Genomic DNA, 16097 nt, shown 5'->3' with positions numbered 1-16097 from the left:
AAATTAAAGTTACAGATTTGAAGTAAAACACATAATAAAGAAATACATATTTTTAAATAAATGCCACTTGTTTGCATATTGTCAAATCTTACAAGAGAAATGCAGAAGTCAATTCAAACAGTGCAGTTAGCTACTGCCTCAGATGCTGAGTACAACGATGAGACAAATGTTAAAATCTAAGGAGGTGAAGAGGTCTTACCACAGAGGAAGAAGGTATCTGACTTATGGATGTTGGGGCCTCAGCCTCCTTATATCTGGTTGGAAGTGCTAACCAAGCAAAAGTTAATTATGGACCACTCTGGGAAAGGAAATGAATTGGATGAGAGACCTGTTTATTTCTGTGTCTCACTAGCACCTCCCACTTCCAGGAGCACCACACTCCCATTACATTACTTTTTAATATCATATTTGTCTCTGAATTAAATTTCACAGAATTTATGTAAATGAGAGATGTCATTTCCAATAATTATGACATTATCAAAAGTTTGATTCATCCCAATGTTACTTCTACTGAACCTCATATACTGTAATGGAATGAGTCCATGTTGCCCCACTACAACTAAAATAGTTTTCATTAAACCTAATCTGGCCTTATTTAGTTCCATTTGAGTGGCATTAATCCTGAACAACAACTTTATATATATGTTCACCAGTTATTTCTATTATTTAGCTTGTAAACACATCTGAAGTGTCTCCTCACCTCGTGCTTGTGATGGAGTTGGCCGTTACCCCGTGCTTTGCTTAGTTTGATTTATCACCCTGGTGGAACCATATTTAATGAATATTTAAAATCTAGAAAATAAACATTTAGGCTGTCAATTAAAGCTCATAAAACTGTTAAATGTAATGTGTTGTTACACTATCCATATACATACATTCAAATATGTGGACATCCGTTCAAATGAATGCATTCGGCTATTTCAGCCACACCCAATGCTGACAGATGTATAAAATCGAGAACACAACCATGAAACTGTCACGTCCTGACCAGCAGAGGGAGTGTTGTTTAGTATTGGTCAGGACGTGGCAGAGGTTGTGTGTTGTATGTAGTTTCTAGTTGTTCTGTTTCTGTGTTAGTCTGTGTGACTCCCGATCAGGAACAGCTGGATATCGTTGTTCCTGATTGGGAGTCATATATTAGGTGTGTATTTTTCTCTTAGGGTTGTTGTCTTTAGCACTGCTGTAGTAGTATAGCCTGTTAAACTGTCGGTCCCTTTATTTAAAATAAATATTCAAGATGACCATCCACATTACTGCTGCGTTTTGGTCCTCTCTACCTGAAGACAGCCATTACAGAAATCTCTTTTGACAAACATTGGCAGTAGAATGGCCTCACTGAAGAGCTCTGTGACTTTCAATGTGACACAGTCACAGGATGCCACCTTTCCAACAAGTCAGTTCACGAAGTTTCTCCCCTGCTAGAGCTGCCCCGGTCAACAAGTGCTGTTATTGTGAATTGGAAACGTCTAGGAGCAACAACGGCTCAGCCGCAAAGTGGTAGGCCACACAAGTTTACAGAACGAGGGTGCTGAGTGCTGAAGTGAGTAAAAATAGTCTGTCCTCGGTTGCAACACTCACTACCGAGTTCCAATCTGCATCTGGAAGCAACGTCAGCACAATAACTGTTATTTCGGCTGGTCATGAAATGGGTTTCCATGGCAGCCGCACACAAGCCTAAGATCACTATGCACAATGCCAAGCGTCGGCTGGAGTGGTGTAAAGATCGTCGACATTGGAGGAAAAGTGTTTTCTGAAGTGTTGAATCATGTGTCACCATCTGTCAGTCTGACAGACGAATCTGGAGGAGTCCAGGAGAACGCTACCTGCCTGAATGCATAGTGCCAACTGTAAAGTTTGGTGGAGGAGGAATAATGGTCTGGGGCTCTCTTTCATGGTTCGGGCTGTGGCAACAGTTTGGGGAATGCCCTTTCCTGTTTCAGTATGACAATGACCCCGTGCCCAAAGCGAGGTCCATACAGAAGTGGATTGTCAAGATGGCTGTGGAAGAACTTGACTGGCCTGCACAGAGCCCTGACCTCAACCCCATCGAACACCTTAGGGATGAATTGGAACGCCGACTGCAAGCCAGGGCTAATTTCCCAACCTCAAATCCCCGCAGCAATGTTCCAACATCTAGTGGAAAGCCTTCTCAGGAGAGTGGAGGCTGTTATAGCAGCAAAGGGGAGACCAACTCCATATTAATGCCCATGATTTTGGAATGGGATGGTCGACGAGCAGGTGTCCACTTACTTTTGGTCATGTAGTGTATTTCTCACCAGTTTGATAGTCGTAATGAGTCCCTTTAGCATCCCTTTGACATTTTAAGTAGAACTTGTGCACCAATATTGCTTTTTAAAATCCTGTTATATTAAATGAAATGCTCTGATTTGTAATATAAATAAAGACTTGCTAATGTGCCAAAATTCATGCATTTTGGAATGTCCCTGTCACGACCATCAAAGGGAGCAGACCAAGGTGCAGCGTGGTGAGTGTTCATCTTTGTATTTAATTATAAATCAGAACACTACCAACAAAACAATAAACAACGACCATAACTTCTTGCAGGCTTAACAAGCAGTACACAAATAAAGATCCCACAACTTGAGGTGGGGAAAGGCTGCCTAAGAATGATTCCTAATCAGAGACAACGATAGACAGCTGCCTCTGATTAGGAACCATACTCGGCTCAAAACAAAGAAATAGACATCATAGAATGCCCACCCCACACCCTGACCTAACCACATAGAGAAACAAACCCTCTCTCTCAGGTCAGGGCGTGACAGTCCCTCTGTGCACCCTCTGTGAAATCTAGGAAGATTTTTAACCCCCTTAACCACAATAATTTTATCATTTCTAGTTGTTTTGTTGCTCTGACAAATACATGTTGGAAGATTATTATTCATTTCATGTGATTAATTTTAAGAAAAATTTGAACTGAATGTTTTAATATGATGAATCTGTTTTTCAAAGCAAACATTGAACATCTAATAGTCAAATCTTTGTGTAAAAGCAGGTGAGCTGGTTCTACTGTTTTTGGCCATTTTGTGGTGGAAAACGGAATGGGTCGAGCATAACACGTTACCCTTAGATAGAGACTAGAAAAATTTCAACAATAAAAACATTTTTGTGAAGCTTGCATTCAATTGCCTTTCCCTGTTGCACACAGCAAGCTTGTCACGAGGGGATTCATGGCTGATTTCAGATGACAACCTCAACCCTGTTACCTTATTTGGCACTTAAGAGTCTCTTACTATAGTATTTATTTAGTTGAACCTCTTGAGATGGGAAAAAATGTGTTTGATTAAGTTGAACATGTGCCCTTTATGACGGAACGTTAAAATTAGGTGAAATAAAATGTTTTCATTCGCCAAGTTTCACTACCCAAAAGGGACTCATTATGTGGAACAACCCATGTTCTATTGAAGATTCTGGAGGCGCTTTTATTAGTCTCACATTTCAGTTTGCTAAAACGGTCCAGTAGGATTCTTATGACTTACATAACACCAGTACAGTATTTCAATAATCTTATCCACTCATATTGCTGACAGCGATATAACTGCCTCAAACTTTTATTACACTCTGAAGTTAACTGCTTAGCAGCTGAGCTGACTTCAATGATGACCTTTATTTATGACCTTTTCTGTTGGACATTAATTTTCTGAGCGACTACTGAGCTTCCCTCATCGCAAAATATACATAACCTACAAAGGGATAAATGTTAGAAAATAAATATGCCAAATGATTTCCTCTGGTCTGAAATGGCACACAGAACACTGTTAGAACTCATCAAATGACAGCTTGGATTTCGAGAGACACAATTAGATTTATACAAGTGGTGTGAAACATTTTCTGATGTTATATATTCTGAAATGGGGGGAAATGATGTGAATAAAGAATACACCCCCAAGTCAGGAAAGTTTACAAGCTGAACAAACATTAATGGAATGATGAGTTAAGGGACCTGTGGTCTGTAATGTGCAGACCGGAGAACTTATTTATACAGTGTAAAGATAGGAATACAAGAGGCCATCTAAGAAAGGAATTTAAGATAAAAGACTGCCTATTCTAACACAGATATCAGAAAGGGCAGTTATTACACCTTGAGTAGATACAGATATGAAATACTCTACTGTTTTGGAACCTAATAAGTTTGGAACAAAACAACACAAAAAATTCCATTGGAAATCCTGGAAGAGCAGGGGGAGGTTGAACTCTGATAACACACAGGCACTTCATGAAGAGCAGGGGGGTTGAACTCTGATAACACACAGGTACTTAATGAAGAGCAGGGGGGAGGTTGAACTCTGATAACACACAGGTGCTTTTAGCTTTGATGCCTCATCATCGTGGACCATTTTGCAAAAGGATTTAAAGCTGGATCATTTTACTCTGATTGATGATTTTAAATCCCAGATTGAAGGGCACTTTTTGGGGGGGTTACAGGAAAAACAAAAACACTGAATGATATTGGTTATGCCACGTATTCCAAACCGCATCAGACATGCATGTGTCCTGTTCTGGAAAAGGTTTTAACAGAGAAGGAAATTATTTTTTAGGTGTTGTCACGTCCTGACCAGTATAAGGGGTTATTTGTTATTGCAGTTTGGCCAGGACGTGGCAGGGGGTGTTTGTTTAGAGTGTTTCGGGGTGTGTTGGGCTATGTTCTTGTCAGTTTATTTCTATGTTAGTTCTAGTCTTTCTATTTCTATGTTTAGTTAATGGGGTTGACCTTCAATTGGAAGCAGCTGCTCCTCGTTGCTTCTGATTGAAGGTCCTATGTACAGGGGTGTTTTTTTGTTTTTGTCTGTGCACCTGACAGGACTGATTAGTGTCGTTCTTTGCTTTGTATACGTGATTTTAAATTTTTTTTTTCCTTCTTTTGATTTAATAAAGAAGATGAGTATACATGTTCCCGCTGCACCTTGGTCCAATCCTTACGACGCCCGTGTACAGGTGTTACCAAGTTTGAGCCTATATTGGCAGTAACTGGGGACATATAGCAAAGTGCATGTATGTATAGATTGTGTAGGTCTCTGTCTTTCACGTCTGACTCTTCTTTTTATGTCAGAATGGGTTTAATCGCCATCCATTTCATTTATTTGTATTCTTGTATGTATTTACAGTGCATTCGGAAAGTATTCAGACCACTTGACTTTTTCCACATTTGCTACGTTTACAGCCTTATTGTCAAATTGATTACATTGTTTTTCCCCCTCTCATCAATCTACACACAATACCTCATAATGACAAAGCAAAAAAATGTATGAAAAATATAATGCTGAAATATCACATTTACATTTACAGACCTTTTACTCAGTACTTGATTGAAGCACCTTTAGCAGTGATTACAGCCTCGAGTCTTCCTGGGTATGACGCTACAAGCGTGGCACACCTGTATTTGGGGAGTTTCTCCCATTTTTCTCTGCAGATCCTCTCAAGCTCTGTCAGGTTGGATGGGGAGCGTCGCTGTACAGCTATTTTCAGGTCTCTCCAGAAATGTTAGATTGGGTCCAAGTCCAGGCTCTGGCTGGGCCACTCAAGGACATTCAGAGACTTGTCCCGAAGCCACGCCTGCATTGTATTGGCTGAGTGCTTAGGGGCGTTGTCCTGTTGGAAGGTGAACCTTCACCCCAGTCTGAGGTCCTGAGCACTCTGGAGCAGGTTTTCATCAAGGATCTCTCTGTACTTTGCTCCGTTGATCTTTCCCTCGATCCTGACTAGTCTCCCAGTCCCTGCCGCTGAAAAACATCCCCGCAGCATGATGCTGCCACCACTGTGCTTCACCGCAGGGATGGTGCCAGTATTCCTCCAGACGTGAAGCTTGGAATTCATGGCAAAGAATTCAATATTGGTTTCATCAGACCAGAGAATCTTGTTTCCCATGGTCTGAGAGTCCTTTTGTTGCCTTTTGGCAAACACCAAGCGGGCTGTCATGTGCATTTTACTGAGGAGAGGCTTCTGTCTGGCCACTCAACCATAAAGGCCTGATTGGTGGAGTGCTGCAGAGATTGTTGTATTGTTGATCTGTCAGTGACCATTGGGTTCTTGGTCACCTCCCTGACCAAGGACCTTCTCCCCCGATTACTCAGTTTGGCCTGGCAACCAGCTCTAGGTAGAGTCTTGGTGGTTCCAAATTTCTTCCATTTAAGAATGATGGAGGCCACTGTGTTCTTGGGTACCTTTTTGGTACCCTTCCCCAGATCTGTGCCTCAATACAATCCTGTCTCTGAGATCTATAGACAATTCCTTCGACCTCATGGCTTGGTATTTGCTCTGACATGCACAGTCAACCGTGGGACCTTATATAGACAGGCATGTGCCTTTCCAAATCATGTCCAATCAATTGAATTTACCACAGGTGGACTCCAATCAAGTTGTAGAAACAGCTCAAGGATGATCAATGGAAACAGGATGCACCTGAGCTCAATATCGAGTCTCATAGCAGAGGGTCTGAATACTTATCTAAGGTATTTCTGTTTTAGTGTTTTTAATAAATGTGGAACAAATTCTAAAAACCTGTTTTGACTTTGTCATTATGGGGTATTGTATGTAGATTGATGAGGCAAAAAACGTATTTTATCCATTTCAGAATAAGGCTGTAACGTAACAAAATGTGGAAAGAGTCAAGGGGTCTGAATACTTTCCGAATGCACTGTATGTATTTGTTACCTGTCTGAGGTTATTGTTATTGCTTGGATAGCCTTAAAGAAGCCTCATAGGGGGGAGCTGCTGGATACACTTGTTGAGCAAGGGGCTGACCATCTGGAAGGACCCCATCAAGGCCTTTTCATTTCTTGGACTCTGCTCTCATCTTCACTGCAGCCAAGGTTTATTGTTTGGTATATCTGCCAACACGGCCTAATTCTGGCACTGTTATTAGACAATATATTTACTTGTCGTGTTTGTGGGTGGAGAGAACATTAGCACCATGCAAACTAAATGTTTATGACATTTATTTTAATGTGCAAAGATCTTGCATGATCTATGATCTGTGTTTTTGTATTTTAGGGCGATGTTTCTCTAAGCTCCAAACTTGCTCTGGGTAGAAGTTACCCTCCAGGATATGTACAGCTGTCATACCAAACTAGACAACTGTGCATTTGGCAACAAAGACCTCATCTGACTTTACAGCCATGGTCTTCTCACACTGCAGTGAGCACTGTATCGTTGTATTTTAAAACGTTAGACAAACCACTTCCCATGAGACAATAGTTTGTCATTTAGTGGGTTAGGCTAATAGTCCACCCTTTTGCAGTGTGACTTATCAAGGAAACTTATCAAGTGTGTACAACTGGTGTTGGGACTTTATTACATGTACAGTGAAATCAAGTGGGACATTTATCCTAACTGAGTGCAGTGAACCACTTCTATATGGAAATGTAAGGGGTGTAAAAAGGCAGAGGAGAGGTGATTGGGGAGTGGTAACAGATTTAGAGGATTGGTGCGTAATTAGGAGCAATTGGGAGTCCTTTTGCCAAAGTTGATTTTGCCAAAGATTGTTTATTATATTGACAAGATATTTGAGTGACCACTCTAACAATGGAAATGCATGTCTTCAAAGATGGAAGGCAGGTGGGAGGAGGCAAGATTAGGTGGGACCATTTTAGCCAACGAGAGGGCAGATACACGTGTTAATAACAGATAGAGGACTCAAATTTGTATCTGTGCCATTATAGTGTCTGTGACCGCATGGGCAGTGCCATTGAGGATATCTCCATTTTAGAGTAGTTTATTCTATTCTTCATCATTGGCTGATGGCTCCCAACTCATAGGAATCCCAACCTGATTTCAAGTAATTAAGGGCTAAATTGAAGGTTATGATCATTTGATTTAGCTGAACCCACTGTGTTAGTGCTGGGGTGGAATAAAAGCCTGCACCCCATGTGGATGGGCTGTCCAGTACAGGAGTTGCAGGTCCCTGATATACTGTTATTAACTGTCAGATGTCATTAAGCAGTTGGGTAAACTGTCATTATAAAACTGTTATTGTATATTTTTATTTTATCAGGGCTTTGGGAGGATTGGATTGTAACTGCTGATCCAATACATTTTACGATATAAAACGACCTGCAAAGTAGTTGGCCTGAGACACCCCAGCGCCTTGGTTCACATCAGCATTTTTTTTACATGATTCAATCCATTAAAATGTCAAAGCCACAACCAATCTAAATCTGGATGTGGTATGTCACATGCTGTGGCATGGACCCACAAAACATCCAAGCTTGGCTCGGTTAATTCAGATTTTATTTTCCAGATCACATGTCTGTCTGTAAATCTATTATGGTGTCAGCAATGTGAGGATCTTCTGGTCGACTAATAAGGTCAAAATAATGTGCTGGCCTGTATCAGATATCTGTGGTCTACAGTATAGGTATGAGGTCTTCACTCTTCAGCATGCAGTGTGATGTCAATAGAGGGCTAAATGTAATATTCATCTAATACATTTACAAGGAGAAACACTAGGATCAAATGGGGAGCTGTTGTGTTTTACAGATCTGTAGACAAACAACTCCACAATGATTACCCCGTCAGCGACCTTCTCCAAACATGGCCGTGATCCAAAACTGGCAGCCTAAAGTCATTTGGGATTTCTTCATGCTTTATGACCCTGTGTCATAGAGATAGTATCAAACCACATCTGCTGAGCTGTTCTTGAAACTCCAATTTGATCCCAATACAGTCGAAGCAAACTAAAGCCACAGATAGTTTACATGCCCAATATGTCCATGTTCAGAAACGGGTGTGTCAGAAATACATCCAGCTTCCACAGCAACATATCTAAATTAATTTGGCTTTGCTTTATTGGAAGATCTGTTGCCATTTGCACCAGAGGATATGACCATATAGATTCCACCAGATGGACCCACCAATGATCAATGTTTAGAAGTGGAACACTTCACATTCAGTAGCCAAATTGGAAGACTCATTTAAATCATGGGGAAATTTGGAAAGTGTTCCTGTCTGCATGTGAATGAGTTGAATAAGTGTTGAATAGAAGGTTGTCCAGTTTAACTGCTGCTTTGGTAGTAGCCTTAATCTCTATAGTAGGAACCTCAGCTTCATTGTGCTGCAATTTATACCACAAACAGGGCAGTGTACCAAAAAGTTATAATATGTTAAACAGTCATAATAACAGTCAACTTTAATATCGCAATCATCTAAATAATGTTGTACTCAACTTGTTGGATCAGAATCAGGGCTGTGTTCATTAGGCACAGTGTAGCAAAACATTAAGAAGCTGGTGGCCACCGGCTTCTTTTGAAGGCATTGATCAATGCTCAGTGTTATATACAAAATCTTTCTACCATCACATCTAAGCCAATATGTCAGCAATTTCAATGAAACTTAGAAAATTAACCTGTATGGAGTTATACAAAACAATCCCCGCCTCTCGTCATGTTCTGTTCAAACGTTTTCGATAACCACATACCAGATTTTTAACAGGGTCATTAAATGTAAAAAATGTTACAACTTAAATGATTTATTTCTCAACTATGCTTTAAGATACAAATGTCAAATATATGTCAACAATCCTTCTTCCAAAGGACCCTACTATGGATTAAATGGTGTGATAATCCCCCAATATCATGGTCTTTTTTTGTTCTAGTTTGGTGAGGAATCACCCTAATAGCTTTCTAATAGCTAGAACAGTGTGGCGTACAGACTGTGACTTTCTAGCTAACCTTCCTTTCTCAAGTAGTTAATGCTTCCTCTTTCAACCTATTCATAATCCACATCCCTCTTGCTGCATTCCAGGTAACTATCTCATGAAGCTGGTTGAGAGAATGCCAAGATTGTGCAAAGCTGTCATTAAGGCAAAGCGTGGCTACTTTGAAGAATCTCAAATATAAAATATGTTTTGATTTGTTTAACACTTTTTTGGTTACAACATGATTCCATACAGTATGTGTTATTTCATAGTTGTGATGTCTTCACTGTTATTCTACGATTAATAAAATAGTAAAGATAAAGAAAAACCCTTGAATGAGTAGGTGTGTCCAAACTTTTGACTGTTACTGTCAAATTAGTGGATTCGGCTATTCCAGCCACACCCGTTTTGGACGGGTGAATTAAATCGAACACACAGCAATGTCATCTCCATAGACAAACAATGGCAGAAGAATGGTCTTACTGAAGAGCTCAGTGACTTTCAATGTGGCACCGTCAAATTCCTGCCCTAATCGAGCGGTCTATAAATATGCTAGCCAACCAACTGTCAGGAAAAGCCCTCACTACATGCTGACTCACAGATGGTCAGGGTGGAGAGGTTAACTGTTTTGGCAATGCTTTAGGCTTCTCTGATTCCCCAATGATTTAGGCTCCTTCGATTCCCCAATACTTTAGGCTCCTCCGATTCCCCAATGATTTAGGCTCCTCCGATTCCCCAATGCTTTAAGAGTCCTCCGATTCCCTTCAAGGATCTCTTTCAGGGACCTCCAATAACTTTTGCAGTGTCAGGTATAAAAAGGCCCTGGGACTTTAGAACCCTCTATTGATGAGTAGTTACTACATGTTCTTTGGAGATTTTGCAATAAATAGTAAGGCCCTTGAGGTGGGTCATGTTCATTACTACTTCCCAACCCTCTCCTCGGGGACAACCAGATGTTTCACAAATGTGTTGTAGCCCTGAACTGGCAGGCTTGATTCCATTAGTCAAGGACTTGGAGATAGTTGGCTATTGGAATCAGCTGTACCAGTTTGAGGTTACAACAAATATATGAAACATCAGGTGGTCCCTGAGGAGACGGTTGGGAAACCCTGCATTAGAGCACGCAATGAAAAACATCTTCAAACATTTTGCAAAGGTAAACTAAAATGTATGGTTAGCCCCTGTCAATAGAATATCAGAAAGTTGTGCAACATCATGTTTCTGATTGTTTGCCAGACGTCATGGACATTGAATACTAGAAAACCAGTCAGTATCTGGTGTGACCACAATTTGCCTCATGCAGCACAACACATCTCCTTCACATATTGTTGATCAGGCTGTTGACTGCGGCCTGTGGAATGCTGTCCCACTCCTCTTCAATGGCGGTGCGAATTTGCTGGATATTAGCGGGAACTGGAACATGCGGTCTGTCATACATGCTCAATGAGTGACATGTCTTGTGGGCCTCAGGACAAGGACAATGACAATGGGCCTCAGGATCACGTCACGGTATCTTTGTGCATTCAAATTGCCATCGATAAAATGCAATGTCTTCGTTGTCCGTAGGTTATGCTGTCATACCATAACTCCACTGCCTCCATTGGGCACATCAGCAAACCGCTCACCCACACGACGCCCTACACGTGGTCTGCGGTTGTGAGGCTTGTTGGACATACTGCCAAAACTTGACACCGTGCCAGAGGCCATCTAAGGTGAGCATTTGCCCACTGAAGTTCGTTACGAAGTCGAACTGCAGTCAGGTCAAGACCCTGGTGAGGACAACGAGCACACAGATTAGCAGTTTGTGCAGAGATTCTTTGGTTGTGCAAACCCACAGTTTTATCATCTGTCTGGGTGGCTGGTCTCTGACAGGTGACATTCTCTGGCAACAGCTCTGACGGACATACCTGCAGTCAGCATGCCAATTGCACGCTCCCTCAAAACTGTGGCATTGTGTTGTGTGACAAACCCGCATATTTTAGAGTGGCCTTTTATTGTCCCAGCACAAGGTACACCTGTGTAATGAACATGCTGTTAAATCCGCTTCCTGATATGCCACACCTGTCAGGTGGATGGAATATCTTGGCAAAGGAGAAATGCCAACAGGGTGAGCAATGTCTGAGTGACATGGACTAAAACACAGTAGAATACAGTATATACATATGAAATGAGTAAAGCAGTATGTAAACATTATTAAAGTGACTAGTGTTCCATTTAAAGTGACCAGGAATACCATGTCTATGTACATAGGGCAGCAGCCTCTAAGGTGCAGGGTTGAGTAACCGGGAGGTAGCCGGCTAGTGATGGCTATTTAACAGTCTGATGGCCTTGAGATAGAAGCTGTTTTTTCAGTCTATCTATCCCAGCTTTGAATGCACCTGTACTGACCTCACCTTCTGGATGGAAGCGGGGTGAACAGGACGTGGCTCCGTTGGATTATGTCCTTGATGATCTTTTTTGGCATCGGCTTTGGCATTGCTGTGACATCGGGTGCTGTAGGTGTCCAGGAGGGCAGGCAATGTGCCTCCGGTGATGTGTTGGGCAGACTGCACCACCCTCTGGAGAGCCCTGCGGTTGTGGGCGATGCAGTTGTCGTATCAGGCGGTGATACAGCCCGACAGGATGCTCTCAATTGAACATCTGTGAATGTTTGTGCAAGTCTTAGGGGCCAAGCTGAATATCTTCAGCCTCCTGAGGTCGAAGAGGAGCTGTTGCGCCTTCTTCACCACACTGTCTATGTGGGTGGACCATTTCAGATTATCGGTGATGTGTACGCCGAGGACCTTGAAGCTTTTCACCTTCTCCACTGCGGTCCCGTCGATGTGAATAGTTGGTCTTGCTGTTATGATTTCTGTTGTCCTTGATGTCTTTTGTTTTTTGCATTGATGTTTTCTGTTTTCCTTTGTCTTTCTCTTTTTTCTCTTTTGTTCATTTTGTTGGTTGTTGGTGCATTGGGGGACAGGGGCTTGGGGGGAATGGAATTATTTTATTTTATTATTATTATTTCGGCAGGGGGGGGGTCCTGGATGGTTGAGGGGCATCTCTCGGGGAACTGTGGGGGGGATCTTGGGTGGTTGAGGGGCATCTCTCGGGGAACTGTGGGGGGATCTTGAAGGGCTGGTGGCCTGGTGGTTGGGAGCTGATAGGTCGCTGGTTCGGGTCACCATTTTTGACTTTGTGGGAGATCTGTTGACGTGCCCTTGATTAGGGAGTTGACCCTTGTTGCTTCTGTGGGTCTACCAGACGAACTCAATGCATTTTATGCACGCTTCGACAATAACAACATGGTGTCGAGTGTGAGGGTAGCCATCGACCCAGAGGATAGGGTGATCTCTCTCTGAGGCCAACGTGAGTAAGGTCTTCAATTAGGTCAACACCCGCCAGGCCACAGGGCCCGACGGTATTCCAGGGTGCATTCTCAGAGCGTGTGCAGAACAGCTGACAGGCAGATTCATGGTCATTTTCAACCTCTTTTCATCCCCATGTGTTTTAAGATGATCATCATCATTCCTGTTCACAACAACTCCAAGCACTCACATCTGTAATCATGAAGTGCTTTGAGAGACTGGTTATGGCACACATCAATTTCAACATCCCAGACACCCTAAATCCACCCCAATTTGCATACCACCCCAACAGATCCATAGACGGCACAATATCAATTGCACTCCACACTGCCCTCACCCACCTAGATAAGAGATATACAGAGCATTCAGACTTTTTGTGGAAAAAGGGAAGGATACTTTCTGAATGCGCTGTATCTATGTGAAAATGCTTTTCATTGACTATAACTCAGCGTTCAACCCCAACTGTCCCATCCAAGCTTGTCACCAAGCTTAGGACCCTGGGACTGAACACCTCCTTCTGCAACTGGATCCTGTACTTCCTGACGGGCCAACCCCAGGTGATCAGGGTAGGCAATGTCACTTCTGTCACGCTGACCCTCAACACGGTGGCTCCACACGGGTGTGTGCTTAGTCCCCTCCTGTACTCTCTGTTCACCCACGAATGCGTGGCCACGAACGACTCCAACACCATCATCAAGTTTGCTGACGTCACGACGGTGGTAGGCCTGATCACTGATGGCAATGACACAGCCTATAGGGAGGAGATCAGAGACTTCGCATTGTGGAGTCAGGACAACAGCCTCTCCCGCAACGTGAGTAACACCAAGGAGCTGATCGCGGACTACAGAAAACGTGGGGCGAGCAGTGTAGCGGGTTGATAGCTTCAGGTCCTCGGCGTCCAAATCACTAAGGATTTTAAATGGTCCACACACACGAGCACACTCGTGTCTCTTCTACCTCAGGAGGTTGAAAAGGTTTGGCATGGGCCCTGAAATCCTACAAAGGTTCTACAGCTGTACCATTGAGAGCATCTTGACTGGCTGCATCACTACTTGGTATGGCAATAGCACCGCCCTCGATCACATGGCGCTACAGAGGGTGGTGCAGACAGCCCAGTACTCCCTGCCATCCAAGACCTCTATATCAGGTGGTGTGAAAGGAAGGCCCGGAAAATCGTTAAAGACTCCAGCAACCCTAGCCATAGACTTCTCTCTCTGTTTCCGCACGACAACTGGTACCGGTGCATCAATTCTGACACCAACAGGCTGCTAAATAGCTATCTGAGTTGACCCTTGACATTGTATTTTTTTGCACTGTCTCTATGCACAGGCATATGTATAGTGGTAAGTTGACTAGACATCAGGATACAGTATATGATAAAAAAACGATTTTCCGGGCCTTCCTTTCACACCGCCTGATATAGAGGTCTTGGATGGCAGGGAGTACTGGGCTGTCTGCACCACCCTCTGTAGCGCCATGTGATCGAGGGCGGTGCTATTGCCCTACCAAGTAGTGATGCCCCAAACACACAAACACTCACTCCATAATTTGCCTACACACACATAATATGCACATACATTTATTCTGACTCTACACACACACCCACTCACGTACAATCCTCATATACGCTGCTGCTCCTCTGTTTTTTATTATATACTGTATCCTGATGTCTAGTCAACTTACCACTATACATATCTACCTCTATCACTCCAGTATCCCTGCACATTGTAAATATGGTACTGGAACTTTCTGACCCTGTATATTTTATGACTTCTTACTTGGTCGTGTTCTTATTTCTTATTTGTTTATTGATTACTGTATCGTTGTGTTTAGAGTGTGCAAGAAAGGCATTTCACTGTACTTGTGCACGTGACATTAAAACTTGAAACTGAAATACCATGTGGATGGGCTGTCCAGAACAGGAGTTACAGGCTCCTGATATACTGTTATTAACTGTCAGATGTCATTAAGCAGTTCAATAAACTGTCATTATGAAACTGTTATTGTACATATTTGAAGTATTTTAGCAGGGCCTTGCATGGTTCAGATAGTAACTCTTCATCCAATATATTTTGTCCTGTAAAAATGACTCAGTCTGTGCTCACAAAGTAGTTTTGCCTGAGACACCGCAGAGCTTTGGCTCACGTCAGCATTTTTTTTCATCTATTAAAATGTCACAGCCAGTAAAAATCTAAATCTGGATATGAAATGTCACATGCTGTTGCATGGATCCACAAAACAACAACAAGCTTGGCTCGGTTTATTCAGATCTTATTTTCCAGGTCACATGTCTCTCTGTAAATATATTACGGTGTCAGCAATGTCAGGACTTCATGGTCAACTAATCAAATCAAATTGTATTCGTCATATGCGCCGAATACAACAGGTGTAGACCTTACAGTGAAATGCTTACTTACAAGCCCTTAACCGGTTAGTTGAGGTAATTGAGGTAATATTTACATGTAGGTAGAGTTAAAGTGACCATGCATAGATAATAAACAGAGAGTAGCAGCAACGTAAAAGAGGTGTCTGGGTATGCCTTGAATTAGCTCTTCAGGAGTCTTATGGCTTGGGATAGAAGCTGTTAAGAAGCCTTTTGGACCTAGACTTGGTGCTCCGGTACAGCTTGCCTTGCGGTAGCAGAGAGAACAGTCTATGACTAGGGTGGTCTACAGAATAGGTATGAGGTCTTCACCTTTCAGCATGCAGTGTGAAGTCAATGGTGGGATAAATGTAATATTAATCTAATGCATTTACAAGGAGAAACACTTGGATCAAATGTGGAGCTGTTGTGTTTTTCAGCAAGCTTTACAGATCTTTGGACCAACAAGTAGTCCAAATTATTACTCCCTGTCAGTAACCTTCTCCAACCATAGATGGCAGGAATACATGCAGCCTAAAGTCGTTTAGGATTGCTTTATGACCCTCTATCATAGAGATGGTATCAAACCTGCTGAGCTGTTCTTGAAACTCCAATTTGATCCCATACAGTCCATGGTAAATTTAAAAGAAGTGTGCCAAAGCAACAGATAATTTCCAATCCCAATATGGCCATGTTCAGAAACGAGTGTGTCAAAAATACATCCAGCTTCCACAGCAAT

At 42.4% G+C, this 16097-nt stretch overlaps 1 protein-coding gene across 2 annotated transcripts in view; it reads right to left on the bottom strand.

Moving 5' to 3' along the window:
• The window catches only part of LOC106564162 (myosin heavy chain, fast skeletal muscle), a 530774-nt gene that overhangs the window by 338842 nt on the left and 175835 nt on the right, over positions 1 to 16097 (bottom strand). The window lies entirely within an intron of this gene.

Source organism: Salmo salar, chromosome ssa02 (assembly GCF_905237065.1).
Source record: "Salmo salar chromosome ssa02, Ssal_v3.1, whole genome shotgun sequence".
Classification (NCBI taxonomy): Eukaryota; Metazoa; Chordata; class Actinopteri; order Salmoniformes; family Salmonidae; genus Salmo; species Salmo salar.
This window is presented reverse-complemented; position numbering and strand designations above follow the sequence as displayed.